General features: G+C 45.1%; 1 long non-coding RNA gene and 2 pseudogenes across 1 annotated transcript; all 3 read right to left on the bottom strand.

Moving 5' to 3' along the window:
• Nucleotides 1-18,984: 18,984 nt before the first annotated feature.
• LOC140582448 (uncharacterized) lies at nucleotides 18,985-24,643 on the bottom strand. The gene is made up of 3 exons (XR_011985417.1): nucleotides 22,540-24,643; nucleotides 20,534-20,635; nucleotides 18,985-19,781 (listed from the first exon to the last, which is right to left on the bottom strand). It is a non-coding gene; the product is annotated as an uncharacterized lncRNA (long non-coding RNA).
• On the bottom strand, nucleotides 20,384-20,514 carry LOC140582591 (U5 spliceosomal RNA; annotated as a pseudogene).
• On the bottom strand, nucleotides 20,936-21,064 carry LOC140582571 (U2 spliceosomal RNA; annotated as a pseudogene).
• Nucleotides 24,644-25,711: the final 1,068 nt, after the last annotated feature.

Genomic DNA, 25,711 nt, shown 5'->3' with positions numbered 1-25,711 from the left:
ATTAAACAGTTCTGCACAATTATGTACATCGACACAAACACATTAAAACATATAATAGAAACTGCACTTAAAAAATTGGCACTGTCAACAAGGGAATTAAAAACATTTTCCTACTAAAACAATGATATTCAGAAATAGTCATAATATAACAGGCTGAAATTTTCCCACATCATACAAGTGAATGCCAATACAATAAGACATTACTGAAAATATTTTAAAATAGTGTTAAACAAACTATCTGCAGAACCATTCACCATAAAATAAGCAAAAAAAAAAAGCAATAAAAGCAACCAATATATTTACACACCATTAAAATCTAAGTAAACACATATGGCCATTTATACAATTAAAATGTCATCTCAAATGCATGCTTTTGATGCAAGATGAGCATCCTGGTTTCTTTTTATGAGCCCAAGTTATTTATGGCAAAATTAGGTTTTACAGGGGATCGGTAAATAACATGTTCGTGCAGTCTAGTAACATTCGGGGTGAATCATGGACGATTGATCTGAATTTCAGGACGATCAGTCCACATACGATCAGAATTAATCCACAATTACAACTTCCCAGAATATTATAGTAAAAGGATTAATTCCATGCCACGTGGGTGACGTAATCGTCCGTGAATTCATCCTAATACATGCCCCCATTGTTGTAAGTGGCGTATTCATCCCGCAACCTTCTCTCCAGCTGCAGAATGGAGAATTTCTTCTCCATCCTGCGCTGCTGGCTATACTGCATGGAGAAGGTTTGGATCCTGTCCTTCACACTCTCCCACCATTCGGCCACAGAGGGGAAGGTAGGCTTGTCCTTCTGCCACTCGGAGAAGTGATCTAAGAAAAGGTGTCTAAAATCGCTCTCCTCCAGGATCTGCAGGTTCATTTTCCAATAGCCGCCCCCATATACAGGAGCGTCTATGGAGGCAGTGGCCTCCACTGCCAAGTGGTCAGTGGGCCACTGTGGGGAGAAGGACACCTTTTCAAAAACAACGGGGGGTGAAGCTAAAATGTAGTCGATGCGACTGCTGGCTCCGCGACTATTATGCCAGGTGAAGCCCGGCATGCTGGGGTTGCATGTTTTAAAACCATCCACAAGTTTAAAGGAATGAATAAAATGGCGAAAATGCCCTGAGCTGACATCCTCTCTACCCTCCAACGCGATGTTAAAGTCCCCTCCTAAAATCAAGTGTCGATCTGTGACACAGAACGGGGACAACTCTTCAGAGAGAGTTATACGGGACGAGGCCTCCACTGGAGCGTAGATGCATATGGCCCGGAGACGCTGTCCCCTCCATGTGGCGTCCACTCCCAAAACCCTGCCTTGAAGAGCGGTAAATGAACTTACTTCCTCAAAGGCGCGGTCGCCAAAAAGAATCCCGACGCCTGAGGAGTGGACACCACCTACACTCCAGTAGGATCTACCCCTCTTCCATTGTCGTGAAAAGAGAGCCTCGTCCCGCTGGTCCCGGAGGTGGACTTCCTGCAGAAAACAAATGCTGAAGGGAAAGATGCCAGCTGATTAAAAACCAACGTGCGTTTTAAAACGTTCCTATATATTAACAATATTAAAATTGGCCATGAAATATTAAAATGATCAAATACAATTAAAAACAACAAACTAATTAGACAAAATGTAGATATTAAAGGAATTCAAACAGAAAAAACAGACCATAAGATAAGCCTTTATGCAGATGACGTATTACATTTTCTTAGGAATTCTCCAACCTCTCTTCTGAAGACAATATCACTTATAGATAAGTTCTCATCTATATCAGACTACTCCGTCAACTGGAGCAAATCAACAGTTTTGCCTTTGAATTGTAGTTTCCAAAACACAACTACTACTCCTTTACAGTCAGGTAACCTTAGATACTTAGGCATAAATTTTTCCACCAGACTCTCAGATCTAGTACAGATGAATCATATTCCTTTGTTAAAAAAAAGTGGAAGAGGATCTTGTGCAGTGGAAATCTCTACCTTTATCACTCATTGGAAGAGTTGCCACCATTAAAATGACGGTCCTACCTAAAATCAATTACTTGTTCTCAATGATCAATAATAAACCCTCTATGGCTTGGTTTAAATCACTAGACTCAAGCATCTTGTCATTTTTATTGAAGAACAAACCATCACGAATTAGCTAGAATACTCTGCAAAAAGCCAAAGGTAATGGTGGTCTAGAACTACTGTACCAAGTTTCTATCACTACTTCTTAGCCAACAGACTGCAGTATATAACAAATTGGATCAAATCAAGCCCGGTAGATAGTCCATGGCTGGACTTAGAACAAGCAATCTGCGGAGAAGTAAAATTGTCTGATCTGCCTTTTATAAGTGTTTTAAGAGCCTTAGTATTAACACCTCATTAACAGCCTGGTGGGAATTTTTTTTAAATAACTAGGTCTCCACTTATCCCCTGCAAATTAACACCCATTTGGAACAATCCAGATATTTGCCGAAAAAAGATAAAATTGAGCTTTCCCTTATGGCATGATAAAGGGATTAGAAATCTTGAACATGTTATGCAAAACGGGAAATTGATTTCATTCGACGAACTAGTCTCAAAATACGGAATTAGCAACAGTAAATTTCTTGAGTACCAGCAATTCAGGCAAGGTTCAATCTTAATCAGTTTAACTTAGAAATACCTCCATGGGTGCTAGAATTTTTAAATCTTTAAAAAATGTATAAGTTATTGTCAAAAATGGATGACTCAATTTCCCTCCCAACCTCAAAATGGGAGCAAGATCTATCCATCGATCCAGATCAAAACTTTTGGAAAGAAATATGTTTAAACACCTTCAAAATGACTAAAAACCCCAACTTACAGCTTATACCATACAAAACTCTGCATAGAGCTCATTATACAGGACAAAGGATGTTCCAAATGGGCCTTATACACTCAAACCTATGCACCCACTGCTCAGGTAACTTTGTGGAGAACTACATGCATGCCATATGGTCCTGCACACCGGTGCAGAAGTTCTGGCAAAGGATATGTGAAGATCTATGAATTTGGTTTAATTGCTATATCCCAACCTCACCTACATTGTGCATTTTAGGTGATGCAAGTGTATTAGATATGGGCGGCTAGTGGCTTCTTGGAGCTGGGGGGGCTGTGGCTGCCATCCTGTGATGTCTGGGTGTCTGCCCTGGCTGGTGGTGTGGGGGGGGGCTTGGGCGGGTGCTGCCTGGCAGTCATGGGGCGTGGGGTCTGGGGTACCGGTGGTGACGGGGGCTGGCCCTGGGATGGGTGGTTGGCCTCTTCGGTGCGGGCTTGGGTGGGGGGTCTGGTGCCCGGGGCCTGGCCGTTTCCTCGGTGGGTGCCTTCCTGCGCGGGGGTGGCCTGTGCTCCCTCCGGGGCACTGCTGGGGGGGGGGGTGGGTCAGTCCGTGTCAGGAGGTCCAGCCTGTGCTGTGTGGGGGGTGGCATGTCTCGAGCCCGGGCTGGTCTGCCACTATTTGTCGTCGAATGAGTGGGTGACTGAGTACGGGCTGCCCTTCGGGGTGGGGGGGGCTAGCTCTTGGCGTCGGCACTGCTCCGGGATGTTGTCGCCGGGGGCCTCGGGTCCGCTCCTTCCCATGTAGCGGTGGGGGGCTGGGGTGCCTACTGAGCCAGCTGGCTCTCTTCTGCCGGGGGGTAGTAATCTCCCCCCTGCTATTATGAATCCCAGCCCCTCTCCTCCTTCACTCACACAACATGCCACGCACACATGTAGGATCTCGGGGTGGGAATGTGCCGCGCACGCACTGATGGGGCCATTCACATGGCCTTACTCGCTGTGCGGCGCGGCCCTCTGCCTCCCCTTGTTTTAATTGCACTTTAGTCATCACATATCAGTATACACACAGGGCCTTGGGGGGTGGGGGCACTACTCAGAGGTTGGTAGGTGGGGCCGCTGAGGTGGCCTCACTCACCTCTTCACTGCTGCCCGCCCCTCAATTTTACTCACACCATATACTGTACATTGAGGGTCTTGGGGGGGTGATGGGGAGGAGAGCTGTTTGCAAGCAGCGCTCCTCCTCGCTTCCCCCGTCAATTTTAAATCCATCTTAAGTTTCTCAACAGTCATACTCATCCCTTACATCACATACACTCACATGCACCAACACATGCATCCAACACTCCACCTCTCACACAGGTGCGTGGGGGAGGAGAGTGGGCGGGTCTTCCTACACCCCTGCTCCCTGCCCGCGATGGTGGGGGGGCACTCGGGTAGTCGTCCGGCTGGCGGCGCCCTGGGGTTGCGGTTGGCGCTGGGGGTGGCGTCCGTTCCCCCGCATGGTGGAGGTTGGTCCGGAGTGGATGGGCTTATGTCTTTTTGTCTCTGTGTATGTGTCTGTGTATGTTGTGTGAGTGGGTGTATGGTCTATGTGTATGGCTGAGAGGTGTGTCTGTGTGGGCCTGGGTCCGGGGCTAGCTGCTCCTTCCTGGGCGCGGCTGCCTCCTTGGCATGGTTGCTGGCCCTCCTCCCCGGGTGGTGGCCTGGGGGGGGCTCGGGCCTCTCTGGCGCGGGTGGGGCTCTCTGCCGGGGGCCGGCCGTCTCCCGGCCGCTTGGGGTCCTGGCCCGTGCAGGAGCGGCCGTCACCCTCGCGGGGTTGCCTCTGGTTCTCGTGCCCTTTTGGCTGCGGGGGCTGCGCCTGGGACCTCCCTCCTCCTCCTGCTGGGGTGGGGACGCGGCTGTCGTGGGAACGTGGGGCCTTGGCTCTTCCGTGGAGCTGTGTGACGGTGTGCAGTCGTAGGTCAGCAGAGTAAAGAGGAGGGGGCTCAACACACATCCCTGAGGGGCCCCCATGTTAAGAATGATGGTGCTGGATGTTACTGCCGACCCGTACTGCTTGTGGTCTTCCGGTAAGGAAATCCAGCAACCGGTTTCACAGTGAGGTGTTGAGCCCCAGCTGGACCAGTTTTTGAGTGAGCTGTTGGGGGATTATAGTGTTAAATGCTGAACTGAAGTCTATGAACAGCATTCGGACATATGAGTCTTTTTTATCCAGATATGTGAGTGCTGAATGGAGTGCAGTGAGGATGGCGTCATCGTCGAGTGGTTGGGCCGATACGCAAACTGGAAGGGGTCCAAGGAGGGGGGCAGGACAGACTTAATGTGCTGCACGACTAGTCGTTCAAAGCACTTCATTAAGATGGGAGTAAGTGCAACAGGGCGGTAGTCGTTAAAGCAGGAGGGAGATGACTTTTTTGGGACTGGAATAATGGTGGTGGTTTTGAAACAAATGGGGACGATAGCCTGGTTGAGTGAGATGTTAAAGATGTCTGTAAAGACATCAGTGAGTTCCACTGCACAGTCTCTCAGTACGCGACCAGGAATGTTGTCAGGACCCGGAGCTTTGCGTACGTTGACCCTGCTGAGGGATCTCCTCACACTGTCTGGGGACAGTCATCACCTGGTCACCAGGAGAGGGAGGGGTCTTCTGTGCACTGGTGCTATTCAGCAGGGAGATGGTGCTATCACAGGTCTGTGGTGGGGGCTTGTAATCTGTGATGGCCATAGGCTCCATGTGTCTCTGCTGTCTTTGAAGCGATGGGATATTCCTCTGGAGTACTGTCTCTTAGCCTCTCTGATGCCACGGGACAGGTTGGCCCTAGCTGTCTTCAGGTTTGCCTCATCTCCAGCTCTGAAGGCAACGTTCCGAGCTTTCAGCAGCCTGTAGACCTCCCCTGTCATCCATGGCTTTTGGTTGGCACGGACAGTGATGGTTTTGGTAACTGTTACATCCTCAGTGCATTTGTTAATGTAGGCTGTAACAGTCTGTGAGTACTCCTGGAGGTCAGTGGTGTTGTCGTATGTGGCAGCCTGCTTAAACATACTCCAGTCTGTGGTGTTAAAGCAGTCCTGTAAAGCCTCTGAAGACCCTTCCGGCCACACTTGTATCTGCTTCCGAACCGGTTTGGTGACTTTAATGAGCGGTCCGTAAGCAGGCATTAGCATGACAGTAATGTGGTTTGAGGCACCGAGCTGGGGGAGGGGGAAAGCCTTGTAAGCTCCTCTTTGGGTGGTGTAAACAAGGTCCAGTGTGTTATTTCCCCGTGTAGGAAAGTCTATGTGTTGCTGTATTTTGGGAAACACACTCTTTAAGTCTGCATGATTGAAATCCCCAGCCAAGATGATAAAAGCATCTGGGTGGGCTGTCTGCTGCTCACTGATACATGCTGGTACAGTTCATTCAGTGCCTCCCTCCTGTTGCTGCCATTGGAGGTGGGAGGGATATACCCAGCAAACAACAGTATAGCTGTATATTCCCTCGGTAGATAGAACGGCCGGCACTTAATAACCATAAACTCCAACACTGGTGAACAGTATTTGCAGACCGCAACAGCATCGCAGCACCAGGCGTTGAGCCATGTTTCCAAGAACACAAAAACACAACAGTCCTTTACATTCCTCTGAGATGAACATAGTAGTCGGATGTCGGCCAGTTTCTTATCCAATGAGCGTACGTTGGCCAGACCGATGGAGGGGATAGCGGCTTTGTGTGGGCAAGCCACCAGCCTAGCTCGGATACCTCCGCTCTTACCCCTCTTCTGCTTCCTCTCACGCCGCTTGAGGCACCTCCATTTTGGGCGAGGTGCAGGAGTGGGGGTCGGTGATTGAGTAGGCCTGCGGAGCAGACCCAGATCATTCAGCTCTTCGGCATCCACAGAGTCTAACTTAAAAAGTTTGTTTCTGCCGATGTTGAGCAAAAATGTTCGCCTATATACGGGCTTAAGAACAGATAAACGCGACAAAGACGTACAAAAACACTGCAACTTCCAGGACGAAAAACACGAAAACACTGTTTAGTCGGGAGAGAGAGAAGCCGCTGTTGCAGCAGAGGCAGGGTCCGAGTGGGCGGCAGTTTGGAAAAAGATTGCTGCCCTCGAAGACGAGGTGGGCCGTTTAAGGTCTGAGATCTCCGTGCTTGCTGGTGCCCTGACTGATCCACATATATCCCGGAGCAGTTCGCAGACCACTGGGACTCCTTTTGTAGTCCCCACTTCAGCTCCAAGCTGTTTCCCGCCCCCTCCTCCTCCTCCTCCGCCTGCTAATATCCTGGGCCCGAAACAGAAGAGGAGTCATCCTCAGGGAAGTAGCACAGGACCCACCAATGGCCCCAACATGGTGGATGTTCTGGCGGAGCTGCCGCACATTAAACTGCGCCCAGTGCTGAGGTCGCCAGGTGGGACGCCAGTGACCAGGAGGGGACTGACGCAGGGGACGCCCATGCCCTCAGAGGACTTTGCTGCCATTTTAGCAGAGGCTCTGAAGAAAAAGTTCAAGCATCAGAACCACTCTGATGAGTAGGAGCAGCAGTCCTCTGAGGCCTTTAAACCTTTTTTACTTAAACTTTTTATACTTATAACATTTTTATACTTATAACATTTTTATACTTATAACATTTTTATACTTAAGATTTTTATACTTATATACTTTATATACTTAAACTTTATATACTTATACTTTGTGTACTGATTCTATATACTTATTAATAAATAATATATTTATATCACTATTATTTTTAAAAGAGTTGCTGATTTTGTAATACTGCTGCAGCATTCTCCACATGCTAATCACTGCCCCACATCGAATTGGCACTTTGATCAGCCACGAATCACTTCACTACCCCCTGTTGAATGTTGCATCGTACTGTATGTTGATAGATATCTCGTAGTAGTAAGTACTTCATTATTAGGCTGCACAATATTGGAAAAGATCTATTTCTGCAATGAGTATTGCAGTATTTATTTAAATTTAAGCCGCAGCGTGTGCACGCGCCGCCATTTTGGGAGAGAAAAAAAAATTAAAAATTTAAATTCGAGTTCTGAGGTACCACTGTATCCTGTAAACTTTAGAACGTGAAACGGTCGGCTAAGTTGACCTCGAATGGTTCTGCGTGCTCATTGGTTGTTGCTACGTATATCTGGAAGCAGAAGCTGTAATTTTTATTTCTCTCGGTCTTGATTTGGGTGATCTTCATTTACTGTTTGTGTTCCATTGCTTTAAATAATGTCTGCAATGGCTCCTTTCAGTCACTTGCGTGGTTTTCTACACACCTGTCTGGGATGCTTTAAGCGTTCCAGCTTTCGTGTGCGCAAGCCCACTGCACCATCCTCGACTGTTGCAACGGGGGTTGCTATAAATGGCAACGCCCCTGCAAAGGTCGGGAGTGGCATCCACCTCCCCAGTGGACACGGGGATCTCCAGCATGCTGCTGTTGCAGCAGAGGCAGGGTCCGAGTGGGCGGCAGTTTGGAAAAAGATTGCTGCCCTCGAAGACGAGGTGGGCCGTTTAAGGTCTGAGATCTCCGTGCTTGCTGGTGCCCTGACTGATCCACATATATCCCGGAGCAGTTCGCAGACCACTGGGACTCCTTTTGTAGTCCCCACTTCAGCTCCAAGCTGTTTCCCGCCCCCTCCTCCTCCTCCTCCGCCTGCTAATATCCAGGGCCCGAAGCAGAAGAGGAGTCATCCTCAGGGAAGTGGCACAGGACCCACCAATGGCCCCAACATGGTGGATGTTCTGGCGGAGCTGCCGCACATTAAACTGCGCCCAGTGCTGAGGTCGCCAGGTGGGACGCCAGTGACCAGGAGGGGACTGACGCAGGGGACGCCCATGCCCTCAGAGGACTTTGCTGCCATTTTAGCAGAGGCTCTGAAGAAAAAGTTCAAGCATCAGAACCACTCTGATGAGTAGGAGCAGCAGTCCTCTGAGGCCTTTAAACCTTTTTTACTTAAACTTTTTATACTTATAACATTTTTATACTTATAACATTTTTATACTTATAACATTTTTATACTTAAGATTTTTATACTTATATACTTTATATACTTAAACTTTATATACTTATACTTTGTGTACTGATTCTATATACTTATTAATAAATAATATATTTATATCACTATTATTTTTAAAAGAGTTGCTGATTTTGTAATACTGCTGCAGCATTCTCCACATGCTAATCACTGCCCCACATCGAATTGGCACTTTGATCAGCCACGAATCACTTCACTACCCCCTGTTGAATGTTGCATCGTACTGTATGTTGATAGATATCTCGTAGTAGTAAGTACTTCATTATTAGGCTGCACAATATTGGAAAAGATCTATTTCTGCAATGAGTATTGCAGTATTTATTTAAATTTAAGCCGCAGCGTGTGCACGCGCCGCCATTTTGGGAGAGAAAAAAAAATTAAAAATTTAAATTCGAGTTCTGAGGTACCACTGTATCCTGTAAACTTTAGAACGTGAAACGGTCGGCTAAGTTGACCTCGAATGGTTCTGCGTGCTCATTGGTTGTTGCTACGTATATCTGGAAGCAGAAGCTGTAATTTTTATTTCTCTCGGTCTTGATTTGGGTGATCTTCATTTACTGTTTGTGTTCCATTGCTTTAAATAATGTCTGCAATGGCTCCTTTCAGTCACTTGCGTGGTTTTCTACACACCTGTCTGGGATGCTTTAAGCGTTCCAGCTTTCGTGTGCGCAAGCCCACTGCACCATCCTCGACTGTTGCAACGGGGGTTGCTATAAATGGCAACGCCCCTGCAAAGGTCGGGAGTGGCATCCACCTCCCCAGTGGACACGGGGATCTCCAGCATGCTGCTGTTGCAGCAGAGGCAGGGTCCGAGTGGGCGGCAGTTTGGAAAAAGATTGCTGCCCTCGAAGACGAGGTGGGCCGTTTAAGGTCTGAGATCTCCGTGCTTGCTGGTGCCCTGACTGATCCACATATATCCCGGAGCAGTTCGGAGACCACTGGGACTCCTTTTGTAGTCCCCACTTCAGCTCCAAGCTGTTTCCCGCCCCCTCCTCCTCCTCCTCCGCCTGCTAATATCCAGGGCCCGAAGCAGAAGAGGAGTCATCCTCAGGGAAGTGGCACAGGACCCACCAATGGCCCCAACATGGTGGATGTTCTGGCGGAGCTGCCGCACATTAAACTGCGCCCAGTGCTGAGGTTGCCAGGTGGGACGCCAGTGACCAGGAGGGGACTGACGCAGGGGACGCCGATGCCCTCAGAGGACTTTGCTGCCATTTTAGCAGAGGCTCTGAAGAAAAAGTTAAAGCATCAGAACCACTCTGATGAGTAGGAGCAGCAGTCCTCTGAGGCCTTTAAACCTTTTTTACTTAAACTTTTTTTACTTAAATTTTTTATACTTATAACATTTTTATACTTATATCATTTTTATACTTAAGATTTTTATACTTATATACTTTATATACTTAAACTTTATATACTTATACTTTGTTTACTGATTCTATATACTTATTAATAAATAATATATTTATATCACTATTATTTTTAAAAGAGTTGCTGATTTTGTAATACTGCTGCAGCATTCTCCACATGCTAATCACTGCCCCACATCGAATTGGCACTTTGATCAGCCACGAATCACTTCACTACCCCCTGTTGAATGTTGCATCGTATGTTGATAGATATCTCGTAGTAGTAAGTACTTCATTATTAGGCTGCACAATATTGGAAAAGATCTATTTCTGCAATGAGTATTGCAGTATTTATTTAAATTTAAGCCGCAGCGTGTGCACGCGCCACCATTTTGGGAGAGAAAAAAAAAATAATAATTTAAATTCGAGTTCTGAGGTACCACTGTATCCTGTAAATTTTAGAACGTGAAACGGTCGGCTAAGTTGACCTCGAATGGTTCTGCGTGCTCATTGGTTGTTGCTACGTACATCTGGAAGCAGAAGCTGTAATTTTTATTTCTCTCGGTCTTGATTTGGGTGATCTTCATTTACTGTTTGTGTTCCATTGCTTTAAATAATGTCTGCAATGGCTCCTTTCAGTCACTTGCGTGGTTTTCTACACACCTGTCTGGGATGCTTTAAGCGTTCCAGCTTTCGTGTGCGCAAGCCCACTGCACCATCCTCGACTGTTGCAACGGGGGTTGCTATAAATGGCAACGCCCCTGCAAAGGTCGGGAGTGGCATCCACCTCCCCAGTGGACACGGGGATCTCCAGCATGCTGCTGTTGCAGCAGAGGCAGGGTCCGAGTGGGCGGCAGTTTGGAAAAAGATTGCTGCCCTCGAAGACGAGGTGGGCCGTTTAAGGTCTGAGATCTCCGTGCTTGCTGGTGCCCTGACTGATCCACATATATCCCGGAGCAGTTCGCAGACCACTGGGACTCCTTTTGTAGTCCCCACTTCAGCTCCAAGCTGTTTCCCGCCCCCTCCTCCTCCTCCTCCGCCTGCTAATATCCAGGGCCCGAAGCAGAAGAGGAGTCATCCTCAGGGAAGTGGCACAGGACCCACCAATGGCCCCAACATGGTGGATGTTCTGGCGGAGCTGCCGCACATTAAACTGCGCCCAGTGCTGAGGTCGCCAGGTGGGACGCCAGTGACCAGGAGGGGACTGACGCAGGGGACGCCCATGCCCTCAGAGGACTTTGCTGCCATTTTAGCAGAGGCTCTGAAGAAAAAGTTCAAGCATCAGAACCACTCTGATGAGTAGGAGCAGCAGTCCTCTGAGGCCTTTAAACCTTTTTTACTTAAACTTTTTTTACTTAAATTTTTTATACTTATAACATTTTTATACTTATAACATTTTTATACTTATATCATTTTTATACTTAAGATTTTTATACTTATATACTTTATATACTTAAACTTTATATACTTATACTTTGTGTACTGATTATATATACTTATTAATAAATAATATATTTATAGCACTATTATTTTTAAAAGAGTTGCTGATTTTGTAATACTGCTGCAGCATTCTCCACATGCTAATCACTGCCCCACATCGAATTGGCACTTTGATCAGCCACGAATCACTTCACTACCCCCTGTTGAATGTTGCATCGTATGTTGATAGATATCTCGTAGTAGTAAGTACTTCATTATTAGGCTGCACAATATTGGAAAAGATCTATTTCTGCAATGAGTATTGCAGTATTTATTTAAATTTAAGCCGCAGCGTGTGCACGCGCCGCCATTTTGGGAGAGAAAAAAAAATAAAAAATTTAAATTCGAGTTCTGAGGTACCACTGTATCCTGTAAACTTTAGAACGTGAAACGGTCGGCTAAGTTGACCTCGAATGGTTCTGCGTGCTCATTGGTTGTTGCTACGTATATCTGGAAGCAGAAGCTGTAATTTTTATTTCTCTCGGTCTTGATTTGGGTGATCTTCATTTACTGTTTGTGTTCCATTGCTTTAAATAATGTCTGCAATGGCTCCTTTCAGTCACTTGCGTGGTTTTCTACACACCTGTCTGGGATGCTTTAAGCGTTCCAGCTTTCGTGTGCGCAAGCCCACTGCACCATCCTCGACTGTTGCAACGGGGGTTGCTATAAATGGCAACGCCCCTGCAAAGGTCGGGAGTGGCATCCACCTCCCCAGTGGACACGGGGATCTCCAGCATGCTGCTGTTGCAGCAGAGGCAGGGTCCGAGTGGGCGGCAGTTTGGAAAAAGATTGCTGCCCTCGAAGACGAGGTGGGCCGTTTAAGGTCTGAGATCTCCGTGCTTGCTGGTGCCCTGACTGATCCACATATATCCCGGAGCAGTTCGCAGACCACTGGGACTCCTTTTGTAGTCCCCACTTCAGCTCCAAGCTGTTTCCCGCCCCCTCCTCCTCCTCCTCCGCCTGCTAATATCCAGGGCCCGAAGCAGAAGAGGAGTCATCCTCAGGGAAGTGGCACAGGACCCACCAATGGCCCCAACATGGTGGATGTTCTGGCGGAGCTGCCGCACATTAAACTGCGCCCAGTGCTGAGGTCGCCAGGTGGGACGCCAGTGACCAGGAGGGGACTGACGCAGGGGACGCCCATGCCCTCAGAGGACTTTGCTGCCATTTTAGCAGAGGCTCTGAAGAAAAAGTTCAAGCATCAGAACCACTCTGATGAGTAGGAGCAGCAGTCCTCTGAGGCCTTTAAACCTTTTTTACTTAAACTTTTTATACTTATAACATTTTTATACTTATAACATTTTTATACTTAAGATTTTTATACTTATATACTTTATATACTTAAACTTTATATACTTATACTTTGTGTACTGATTCTATATACTTATTAATAAATAATATATTTATATCACTATTATTTTTAAAAGAGTTGCTGATTTTGTAATACTGCTGCAGCATTCTCCACATGCTAATCACTGCCCCACATCGAATTGGCACTTTGATCAGCCACGAATCACTTCACTACCCCCTGTTGAATGTTGCATCGTACTGTATGTTGATAGATATCTCGTAGTAGTAAGTACTTCATTATTAGGCTGCACAATATTGGAAAAGATCTATTTCTGCAATGAGTATTGCAGTATTTATTTAAATTTAAGCCGCAGCGTGTGCACGCGCCGCCATTTTGGGAGAGAAAAAAAAATTAAAAATTTAAATTCGAGTTCTGAGGTACCACTGTATCCTGTAAACTTTAGAACGTGAAACGGTCGGCTAAGTTGACCTCGAATGGTTCTGCGTGCTCATTGGTTGTTGCTACGTATATCTGGAAGCAGAAGCTGTAATTTTTATTTCTCTCGGTCTTGATTTGGGTGATCTTCATTTACTGTTTGTGTTCCATTGCTTTAAATAATGTCTGCAATGGCTCCTTTCAGTCACTTGCGTGGTTTTCTACACACCTGTCTGGGATGCTTTAAGCGTTCCAGCTTTCGTGTGCGCAAGCCCACTGCACCATCCTCGACTGTTGCAACGGGGGTTGCTATAAATGGCAACGCCCCTGCAAAGGTCGGGAGTGGCATCCACCTCCCCAGTGGACACGGGGATCTCCAGCATGCTGCTGTTGCAGCAGAGGCAGGGTCCGAGTGGGCGGCAGTTTGGAAAAAGATTGCTGCCCTCGAAGACGAGGTGGGCCGTTTAAGGTCTGAGATCTCCGTGCTTGCTGGTGCCCTGACTGATCCACATATATCCCGGAGCAGTTCGGAGACCACTGGGACTCCTTTTGTAGTCCCCACTTCAGCTCCAAGCTGTTTCCCGCCCCCTCCTCCTCCTCCTCCGCCTGCTAATATCCAGGGCCCGAAGCAGAAGAGGAGTCATCCTCAGGGAAGTGGCACAGGACCCACCAATGGCCCCAACATGGTGGATGTTCTGGCGGAGCTGCCGCACATTAAACTGCGCCCAGTGCTGAGGTTGCCAGGTGGGACGCCAGTGACCAGGAGGGGACTGACGCAGGGGACGCCGATGCCCTCAGAGGACTTTGCTGCCATTTTAGCAGAGGCTCTGAAGAAAAAGTTCAAGCATCAGAACCACTCTGATGAGTAGGAGCAGCAGTCCTCTGAGGCCTTTAAACCTTTTTTACTTAAACTTTTTTTACTTAAATTTTTTATACTTATAACATTTTTATACTTATAACATTTTTATACTTATATCATTTTTATACTTAAGATTTTTATACTTATATACTTTATATACTTAAACTTTATATACTTATACTTTGTTTACTGATTCTATATACTTATTAATAAATAATATATTTATATCACTATTATTTTTAAAAGAGTTGCTGATTTTGTAATACTGCTGCAGCATTCTCCACATGCTAATCACTGCCCCACATCGAATTGGCACTTTGATCAGCCACGAATCACTTCACTACCCCCTGTTGAATGTTGCATCGTATGTTGTTAGATATCTCGTAGTAGTAAGTACTTCATTATTAGGCTGCACAATATTGGAAAAGATCTATTTCTGCAATGAGTATTGCAGTATTTATTTAAATTTAAGCCGCAGCGTGTGCACGCGCCGCCATTTTGGGAGAGAAAAAAAAATAAAAAATTTAAATTCGAGTTCTGAGGTACCACTGTATCCTGTAAATTTTAGAACGTGAAACGGTCGGCTAAGTTGACCTCGAATGGTTCTGCGTGCTCATTGGTTGTTGCTACGTATATCTGGAAGCAGAAGCTGTAATTTTTATTTCTCTCGGTCTTGATTTGGGTGATCTTCATTTACTGTTTGTGTTCCATTGCTTTAAATAATGTCTGCAATGGCTCCTTTCAGTCACTTGCGTGGTTTTCTACACACCTGTCTGGGATGCTTTAAGCGTTCCAGCTTTCGTGTGCGCAAGCCCACTGCACCATCCTCGACTGTTGCAACGGGGGTTGCTATAAATGGCAACGCCCCTGCAAAGGTCGGGAGTGGCATCCACCTCCCCAGTGGACACGGGGATCTCCAGCATGCTGCTGTTGCAGCAGAGGCAGGGTCCGAGTGGGCGGCAGTTTGGAAAAAGATTGCTGCCCTCGAAGACGAGGTGGGCCGTTTAAGGTCTGAGATCTCCGTGCTTGCTGGTGCCCTGACTGATCCACATATATCCCGGAGCAGTTCGCAGACCACTGGGACTCCTTTTGTAGTCCCCACTTCAGCTCCAAGCTGTTTCCCGCCCCCTCCTCCTCCTCCTCCGCCTGCTAATATCCAGGGCCCGAAGCAGAAGAGGAGTCATCCTCAGGGAAGTGGCACAGGACCCACCAATGGCCCCAACATGGTGGATGTTCTGGCGGAGCTGCCGCACATTAAACTGCGCCCAGTGCTGAGGTCGCCAGGTGGGACGCCAGTGACCAGGAGGGGACTGACGCAGGGGACGCCCATGCCCTCAGAGGACTTTACTGCCATTTTAGCAGAGGCTCTGAAGAAAAAGTTCAAGCATCAGAACCACTCTGATGAGTAGGAGCAGCAGTCCTCTGAGGCCTTTAAACCTTTTTTACTTAAACTTTTTATACTTATAACATTTTTATACTTATAACATTTTTATACTTATAACATTTTTATACTTATAACATTTTTATACTTAAGATTTTTATACTTATATACTTTATATACTTAAACTTTATATACTTATACTTTGTGTACTGATTCTATATACTTATTAATAAATAATATATTTATATCACTATTATTTTTAAAAGAGTTGCTGATTTTGTAATACTGCTGCAGCATTCTCCACATGCTAATCACTGCCCCACATCGAATTGGCACTTTGATCAGCCACGAATCACTTCACTACCCCCTGTTGAATGTTGCATCGTACTGTATGTTGATAGATATCTCGTAGTAGTAAGTACTTCATTATTAGGCTGCACAATATTGGAAAAGATCTATTTCTGCAATGAGTATTGCAGTATTTATTTAAATTTAAGCCGCAGCGTGTGCACGCGCCGCCATTTTGGGAGAGAAAAAAAAATAAAAAATTTAAATTCGAGTTCTGAGGTACCACTGTATCCTGTAAACTTTAGAACGTGAAACGGTCGGCTAAGTTGACCTCGAATGGTTCTGCGTGCTCATTGGTTGTTGCTACGTATATCTGGAAGCAGAAGCTGTAATTTTTATTTCTCTCGGTCTTGATTTGGGTGATCTTCATTTACTGTTTGTGTTCCATTGCTTTAAATAATGTCTGCAATGGCTCCTTTCAGTCACTTGCGTGGTTTTCTACACACCTGTCTGGGATGCTTTAAGCGTTCCAGCTTTCGTGTGCGCAAGCCCACTGCACCATCCTCGACTGTTGCAACGGGGGTTGCTATAAATGGCAACGCCCCTGCAAAGGTCGGGAGTGGCATCCACCTCCCCAGTGGACACGGGGATCTCCAGCATGCTGCTGTTGCAGCAGAGGCAGGGTCCGAGTGGGCGGCAGTTTGGAAAAAGATTGCTGCCCTCGAAGACGAGGTGGGCCGTTTAAGGTCTGAGATCTCCGTGCTTGCTGGTGCCCTGACTGATCCACATATATCCCGGAGCAGTTCGGAGACCACTGGGACTCCTTTTGTAGTCCCCACTTCAGCTCCAAGCTGTTTCCCGCCCCCTCCTCCTCCTCCTCCGCCTGCTAATATCCAGGGCCCGAAGCAGAAGAGGAGTCATCCTCAGGGAAGTGGCACAGGACCCACCAATGGCCCCAACATGGTGGATGTTCTGGCGGAGCTGCCGCACATTAAACTGCGCCCAGTGCTGAGGTTGCCAGGTGGGACGCCAGTGACCAGGAGGGGACTGACGCAGGGGACGCCGATGCCCTCAGAGGACTTTGCTGCCATTTTAGCAGAGGCTCTGAAGAAAAAGTTCAAGCATCAGAACCACTCTGATGAGTAGGAGCAGCAGTCCTCTGAGGCCTTTAAACCTTTTTTACTTAAACTTTTTTTACTTAAATTTTTTATACTTATAACATTTTTATACTTATAACATTTTTATACTTATATCATTTTTATACTTAAGATTTTTATACTTATATACTTTATATACTTAAACTTTATATACTTATACTTTGTTTACTGATTCTATATACTTATTAATAAATAATATATTTATATCACTATTATTTTTAAAAGAGTTGCTGATTTTGTAATACTGCTGCAGCATTCTCCACATGCTAATCACTGCCCCACATCGAATTGGCACTTTGATCAGCCACGAATCACTTCACTACCCCCTGTTGAATGTTGCATCGTATGTTGTTAGATATCTCGTAGTAGTAAGTACTTCATTATTAGGCTGCACAATATTGGAAAAGATCTATTTCTGCAATGAGTATTGCAGTATTTATTTAAATTTAAGCTGCAGCATGTGCACGTGCCGCCATTTTGGGAGAGAAAAAAAAAAATAAAATTTAAATTCGAGTTCTGAGGTACCACTGTATCCTGTAAACTTTAGAACGTGAAACGGTCGGCTAAGTTGACCTCGAATGGTTCTGCGTGCTCATTGGTTGTTGCTACGTATATCTGGAAGCAGAAGCTGTAATTTTTATTTCTCTCGGTCTTGATTTGGGTGATCTTCATTTACTGTTTGTGTTCCATTGCTTTAAATAATGTCTGCAATGGCTCCTTTCAGTCACTTGCGTGGTTTTCTACACACCTGTCTGGGATGCTTTAAGCGTTCCAGCTTTCGTGTGCGCAAGCCCACTGCACCATCCTCGACTGTTGCAACGGGGGTTGCTATAAATGGCAACGCCCCTGCAAAGGTCGGGAGTGGCATCCACCTCCCCAGTGGACACGGGGATCTCCAGCATGCTGCTGTTGCAGCAGAGGCAGGGTCCGAGTGGGCGGCAGTTTGGAAAAAGATTGCTGCCCTCGAAGACGAGGTGGGCCGTTTAAGGTCTGAGATCTCCGTGCTTGCTGGTGCCCTGACTGATCCACATATATCCCGGAGCAGTTCGCAGACCACTGGGACTCCTTTTGTAGTCCCCACTTCAGCTCCAAGCTGTTTCCCGCCCCCTCCTCCTCCTCCTCCGCCTGCTAATATCCAGGGCCCGAAGCAGAAGAGGAGTCATCCTCAGGGAAGTGGCACAGGACCCACCAATGGCCCCAACATGGTGGATGTTCTGGCGGAGCTGCCGCACATTAAACTGCGCCCAGTGCTGAGGTCGCCAGGTGGGACGCCAGTGACCAGGAGGGGACTGACGCAGGGGACGCCCATGCCCTCAGAGGACTTTGCTGCCATTTTAGCAGAGGCTCTGAAGAAAAAGTTCAAGCATCAGAACCACTCTGATGAGTAGGAGCAGCAGTCCTCTGAGGCCTTTAAACCTTTTTTACTTAAACTTTTTTTACTTAAATTTTTTATACTTATAACATTTTTATACTTATAACATTTTTATACTTATATCATTTTTATACTTAAGATTTTTATACTTATATACTTTATATACTTAAACTTTATATACTTATACTTTGTGTACTGATTATATATACTTATTAATAAATAATATATTTATAGCACTATTATTTTTAAAAGAGTTGCTGATTTTGTAATACTGCTGCAGCATTCTCCACATGCTAATCACTGCCCCACATCGAATTGGCACTTTGATCAGCCACGAATCACTTCACTACCCCCTGTTGAATGTTGCATCGTATGTTGATAGATATCTCGTAGTAGTAAGTACTTCATTATTAGGCTGCACAATATTGGAAAAGATCTATTTCTGCAATGAGTATTGCAGTATTTATTTAAATTTAAGCCGCAGCGTGTGCACGCGCCGCCATTTTGGGAGAGAAAAAAAAATTAAAAATTTAAATTCGAGTTCTGAGGTACCACTGTATCCTGTAAATTTTAGAACGTGAAACGGTCGGCTAAGTTGACCTCGAATGGTTCTGCGTGCTCATTGGTTGTTGCTACGTATATCTGGAAGCAGAAGCTGTAATTTTTATTTCTCTCGGTCTTGATTTGGGTGATCTTCATTTACTGTTTGTGTTCCATTGCTTTAAATAATGTCTGCAATGGCTCCTTTCAGTCACTTGCGTGGTTTTCTACACACCTGTCTGGGATGCTTTAAGCGTTCCAGCTTTCGTGTGCGCAAGCCCACTGCACCATCCTCGACTGTTGCAACGGGGGTTGCTATAAATGGCAACGCCCCTGCAAAGGTCGGGAGTGGCATCCACCTCCCCAGTGGACACGGGGATCTCCAGCATGCTGCTGTTGCAGCAGAGGCAGGGTCCGAGTGGGCGGCAGTTTGGAAAAAGATTGCTGCCCTCGAAGACGAGGTGGGCCGTTTAAGGTCTGAGATCTCCGTGCTTGCTGGTGCCCTGACTGATCCACATATATCCCGGAGCAGTTCGGAGACCACTGGGACTCCTTTTGTAGTCCCCACTTCAGCTCCAAGCTGTTTCCCGCCCCCTCCTCCTCCTCCACCTGCTAGTATCCAGGGCCCCAAGCAGAGTCATCGTCAGGGAAGTGGCGCAGGAACCACCAAAGGCCCCAACATGGTGGATGTCCTGGCGGAGCTGCCCCGTGTTAAACTGCGCCTGGTGCTGAGGTCGCCAGGTGGGACGCCAGTGCCAAGGAGGGGACTGACACAGGGGACGCCCATGGCCTCAGACGACATTACCTCCATCTTATCAGAGGCTCTGAAAAAGAAGTTCAGGCACCAGAACCACTCTGATGAGTAGGAGAAGCGGTCCTCTGAGCCCTTAAACTTTTTATACTCATATCATTTTTATACTTGATTTTTATACTTATATACTTTATATACTTAAACTTTATATACTTATACTTTATGTACTTACATGCTTTATATGCTTATATTTATATACTTATACTTTGTGTACTGATTCTATATACTTATGAATAAATAATATATTTATATCACTATTATTTTTAAAAGATTTGCTGATTTTGTAATACTGCTGCAGCATTCTCCACATACTAATCACGGCCCCACATCGAATTGGCACTTTGCTCTGCCACATATCACTTCACTACCCCCTGTTGAATGTTGCATCGTATGTTGTTAGATATCTCGTAGTAGTAAGTACTTCATTATTAGGCTGCACAATATTGGAAAAGATGTATTTCTGCAATGAGTATTGCAGTATTTATTTAAATTTAAAATGCTTAAAACAAACCAATTTCTCACAAACACATCTATTCATGAGTGATTTAAATGGCAAGGATGAAAATGATTAGGATTAGCTCTTATGATTAGCTCTTATGATTAGCTCTTATGATTAGCTCTTGCCAAAATAGGGCTTGTAAACTTTTGTGCTAGTCAGAATTAACCCAAACAACTATGACTATACCCCACGGAAATCTTTAGTAAAAAGCGAAAGATTTATACGGGATGAAGAGAGACCCGAGTCGATATGGGGCTGCCGCTTACCGGGTCGCCGTTAGCTGGGTCTCCGTGCCCCCCCCGCTCAGAGTAGAATGCCCAGGGGTGTCGCAGCCGCCAGTGTCGGGGCCCCGACTCCTCCCTGTCCTCCTGTCCTCTCAAGAAACAGCAATCATTTAAATAAACATGAGGGAAAATTCCAAAAGGCAAAGATGATGTCATGCCTTACCTCAGCACAGCTGCCCACCGCACAAACAGCGTGTCACCTTACTTTAAAAAATAAAAATAAAAAAAAAAGAAAACCGGCAGGAAACGAGGGCCACGCACGGATAGGGCCCTTCCCTTACAGCACATGCGGCTAATTAGCTGGCCATCCAGAGGCACTCAGTCTATTAGTCACCCACTCAGTCAGTCAGTCAGTCAGTTCTGCCTTTGAACAACAGGGGGCAGTAGAGGTGCAGCGTTCCTGGAAGCACTGCAATACCGGGTCAATGCCTGGAGCAGACGGGGCAAGCCCCACTTCCGGCTCCCTGTTCCAAAAATCTGTTTAATATGTGGTCCCCTCCATGGGGGACGTATCAAAATAACCTTTTCATACCAAAACACAATGTAAATCAGCTCAAATACATGAATAATAAATATTATGCTTGTACTACTTACATTAACACATAATCACAATCTATAAAGCTGAAACATTCCCACACTATGCAAATCATGCCAACACAGTACAATAAGACTTTCAAAGATAATATTAAACAAACAGAACTACCTGCAGAACTATTACCAATAAAACAGGAAAAGGGCAATAAGACCAGCAAATACAATTATACACCATTTAAACCTAATTACAATTATATGGTCAATAAAACAATTAAAATGTCACCTTATATGCATGCTATTAAAAAGTTAAGACCTCTAACCCTCTGGAGTCGACGGCATCGTCGGCAATGCCGCGATCTTTCTTGTGTATTTCAGTTCATAACTCGCTGAAATCTTATTATAGAAACATGAAAAAAATGCTGACTAAATCTGTAATCTGCATTCTTTTCAAAATGTCCATTGTTGGAAGTATTAAACTTTTTAAAATTAGGTTAAATTGGCAAAAAAGTAAACCATGTCACCTTACTTTGTTTTATCTGCATTGGGGGTGTGTAGTACCGCTCTCACCCGAAGATCGCTATTCACATTCTAAATAGCTGCATTAGCGCGTATTCTGATTGCATTCGCATGGTAATTTGATGAACAACGCAACGGTGAAACGCGATCCAGATACGTCCCCATCAGCGCCATAAAAGGGGGAGGGAAGTGGCCAGGTGACAATGGCTCATTCATTCACATGAAAGTTGCTACATATTCAATGAAAGGAGCCAGAAATAGTTACATGAGTTAGGTTTTTCTTGTTTATTTATCCAAATAAATATTGCAACTACACCAGTTAGTCATCTTCATGTAGCCAAGACTTTGGTGATCAGATATCTGGGATCAAAACAAACTGCCAGCATTGCTTACAATGTAGTTTTATAATGTTTCTGCAAGTGTTCCAAACTGCATTTTGCAATGTCTATACTTTGAATATCATATTACAAACTTCACATAAATCTAACATATTTACAAAGTACACTAAGATTAAGATGAGTTTGTTGCCAAACCAAATATATAAGAAATAATTTATTTGCCAGGAATTAAGTTTTTGATATTGAATGAAATGTGTGAGCATGCCCCAGTTAGTGAAAGTGTGTTTCCTACCCCTAGACTCCAGAGGGTTAAAAAGGAACACATCCGCAGACTTCCAAGCTCTGCACAAGAGTTGGGCTAAAACGGCATCATACACCTTCCCAAAACACATAAAATCAGTAACCTTGGGAATAAAATAGGTTAATCGCACAATAAACAGCACAACAGATCAAAATGTTAATAAATATTAATAAAGTTAACATTGATGAATAAGTGCTAACAGTGATCAACCAAAACAGTGCTCAGTAAAATCTTTACATGTCAATAAATAAAATCCATACCAAATAAAACACACGCACAGAAAAACAAAACACACTTACCTAAAACCCGACGTGTCCTCTGTGTGCTTCAGGAAAATGCATCATGTCAACCCTGTAGGATGGAGTGTCACCACCTAGACGTACCGGGGCAGCTTTCGCCTAGGATCAAGGCAGTTGGATGGATGTCAACTTACCTCTGGGGGTAGGTCGTTTAAGTAGATGGCAGCTTCCTTCTGGGGCCTGGGGGTTTGGGTGAATGTCAGCTTACTTCTGTGATCAGGGTGTTTGGGTGGAAGCGAGCTTACCTCTGGGGTCAGGGGATTGAGTTGAAAGCAGCTTGCCTCTGGGGTTGGAACATTTGGGTGGATGTGAGCTTACATGAGGGGCCTGCATTTTTGGATGGACAGCAGCTTGCCACTGGGGTTAGGGCATTTTGGTGGATGTGAGCTTACCTCAGGGGCCTGCGTGTTTGGGTAGACTGCAGCTTGCCTCTGGGATCAGCATGGTTGGGTGAATGGCTGATTACTGGGAACAATGTGTTTAAGTGGATGGCAGCCTACATCTGGGATCAGGGTGTTTGGGCGGACAGCGGCTTGCCTGTCTGATCAGGGTGCTTGGATGAACAGCAGCTTACCTCTGTGGTTGGGCCGGTTGCGTGTTTGGGAGCTTACCTCTAGGGCCAGGGCGCTTGGTGGACGGCAGCTTACCTCTGGGATCAAGGCGTCTGAGTGGATGAAAGCTTACCTCTATTATCAGGGTGTTTGGGTTTATGTCATCTTAACTCTGGGGTCAAGGCGCTTGGTTGGATGCAGTTGGTTGGATTGGAGCTTTACCTCTGGAATTAGGGCATTTGAGTAGATGACAGCTTAACTCTGTGATCATTGTGTTTGGGTACATGTCAGCTTACCTCTGGGGTCAGAGCGTTTGTGTGTAGGGCAGCTTATCACAGCTAACTATCGATTAGTTTAACTGAATTTATCCAAAAATTATTATTATTTCTATACCTGACAGACAAAATATTGTGACTTACATATAATGTGACATGTTGTTAATGCAACCAGTAATCAGAAGACAGTGTGACACGTGCTGCACACCAGGGCAATTTCAGAATCACTAATCAGATCTGCAGTTAACACCAAGTTATGGTAAACCAAGTGACGCCTATATAATATACATGTATGGAAATCACACAATCCGAAAAATAGTTTCCCGAAATATTAACACAGAGGTATTTCTCACTCACTATAAAACACGATGTAAATTTCCCTGTAGTAATTAATAGATTAACAGACAAAAAACCCAGAGTCACACCAACGAAAACACAACGCAATGCTAGGGCCAACTAGCAAGAACTGGCTAACCAGGTAAAAATTCGCAATTAACTTCTAAATTATCGAAACTCAGTTACATCAATAAGTACATAAGTTACCACGAAACATACATGTATTAGTTTAATAAAGTCTAAGCAGAAATTATCAAAATAAATACGGTTTTGGTTTTGTTTGCCGGAGCTCAAACGTCGGACATCTCCCTTAGTAAAAGGGTGTGGACTCTGGCCGTTGACAACCACGTGCCGCTCGCGCCACACAACGTCGTTGACCGCAGTCTGTCATACTCTCGCGTGTTACGTCTGACTGACGCGCGCCGCAATAGTGAGATTTAGCAGTACTAACGTTAAAAAAAGCTCTTACTGACCTCATTTTACTGTATCATATGCGCAGTAATTTATCTTGCTTTCTTAAAATAACCAATACATTTTGGTGCTACTGCTCTGTTTGAGTCCATGAATTATGTCCTGCATAGAAATGTGTAGTGGCAGAACATTTAAACAACTGGATCGCATTTTAAAACATAATCTTATGTAGACATCACACCTCTCCCGAAAGACTCCCGCAAATGAACCACAGCTCCCTCACACCCCCGAATAATGTGCAGCATCCTGGAAATTTGTCCACACAGAAATAAAAGCAATCAAACGCAGGGAAGTGGCCACGTGCCTACAGATCGTATGTTGGGCGTGGCTACGGATCGTCTGTCGCCGCCCCCCAACTTTCACAGTCAGCACCCCCTCCCTTCCCTAAGGTGGGATAATTCAGACATCCCAACCTGCAAAAACTCAATTCAGGGAGGTGCCCCCAACCCCCCGACAAGGAGGGAGATAACTTCAACAAACTTGATTTCACAGTTTAATTTGTTCATTAATTTCCTCTAGGCAGCGCACTAAATTACGAAGGTCAAAATTATGTATTTTGACAATAATATAAGTAGATTATTTTACCATTTATGCAAATTCCTTAATTTTATTCCATTGCTACTTTACAAAAGTCTTCAAGGAGTCTTTCATGACAGCATTAGCAACTAACCAAGTGTCTAACTAGTGTAGACCTGAATAATACAGCACATGAAATGACACTTGTTAAACTCACCTCAACATGCCTTTTACAATCGTTTAAACCGTCATGGGCAATGCTGAAATCACTGTTGCAAACAGTACAGCCTACTTTAATGTAAAATCAGACAGATTGCTTAACTTGCAGCTGCCCAATTACACGTACATATTTTATTGCTGCAGATAATTAAGGCAGGTAATACAACGCTGAAGGTTAGAGGTATAGTACGATTACATATGTACAACGTGGTCATTTCAGTCAGACAAACGTTTAAAATGGAAAACCAGCTTTTACCGGCAATTTCCAGAGCACGTCCTAGTCGAAGTACTACACTGCCATCTATTGGACAAGTCAGGTTACTGAATCGTGAAATGTGTCTGTACTGAAATGGATAAAACAAACATAATATCTTCAGTCATGTTTTCTTTTAGGACCACTACAAGAGGATTATCAGTATGAAGGTTTATCAATAAAAATAATTTATTAAAATAAATATTACAGGGCTCTCCCTGAAAATAAGATGCTCTTAGCTTCCAAAGCCAAGGACACATTCTAGTGATTTTCCAGGAGACTGGACCTAACTAACCTGGGGCCTTATGAAAAACAATCAATCAGTTCATGTTGAAGCTCACAAGGTGTGGAGAACAAGAAACACAAGTAAGGGAGAAAGGCAAGGTGCAAAGCATACACAAGCAGTGTAACGACATATCAGTTACAATGTATGATTAAACATACATCATTTCTCACAGTATGAATAGTGGCCCGTTGCTCCTACTATAGCCTCACGCCTCCAGGGTCATGGGTTCAATCTGCACCCCTGCTGTAATAAACAGTGACATTAT

This window comes from Paramormyrops kingsleyae, chromosome 24 (genome assembly GCF_048594095.1).
Source record: "Paramormyrops kingsleyae isolate MSU_618 chromosome 24, PKINGS_0.4, whole genome shotgun sequence".
In the NCBI taxonomy this organism is placed as follows: domain Eukaryota; kingdom Metazoa; phylum Chordata; class Actinopteri; order Osteoglossiformes; family Mormyridae; genus Paramormyrops; species Paramormyrops kingsleyae.
This window is presented reverse-complemented; position numbering and strand designations above follow the sequence as displayed.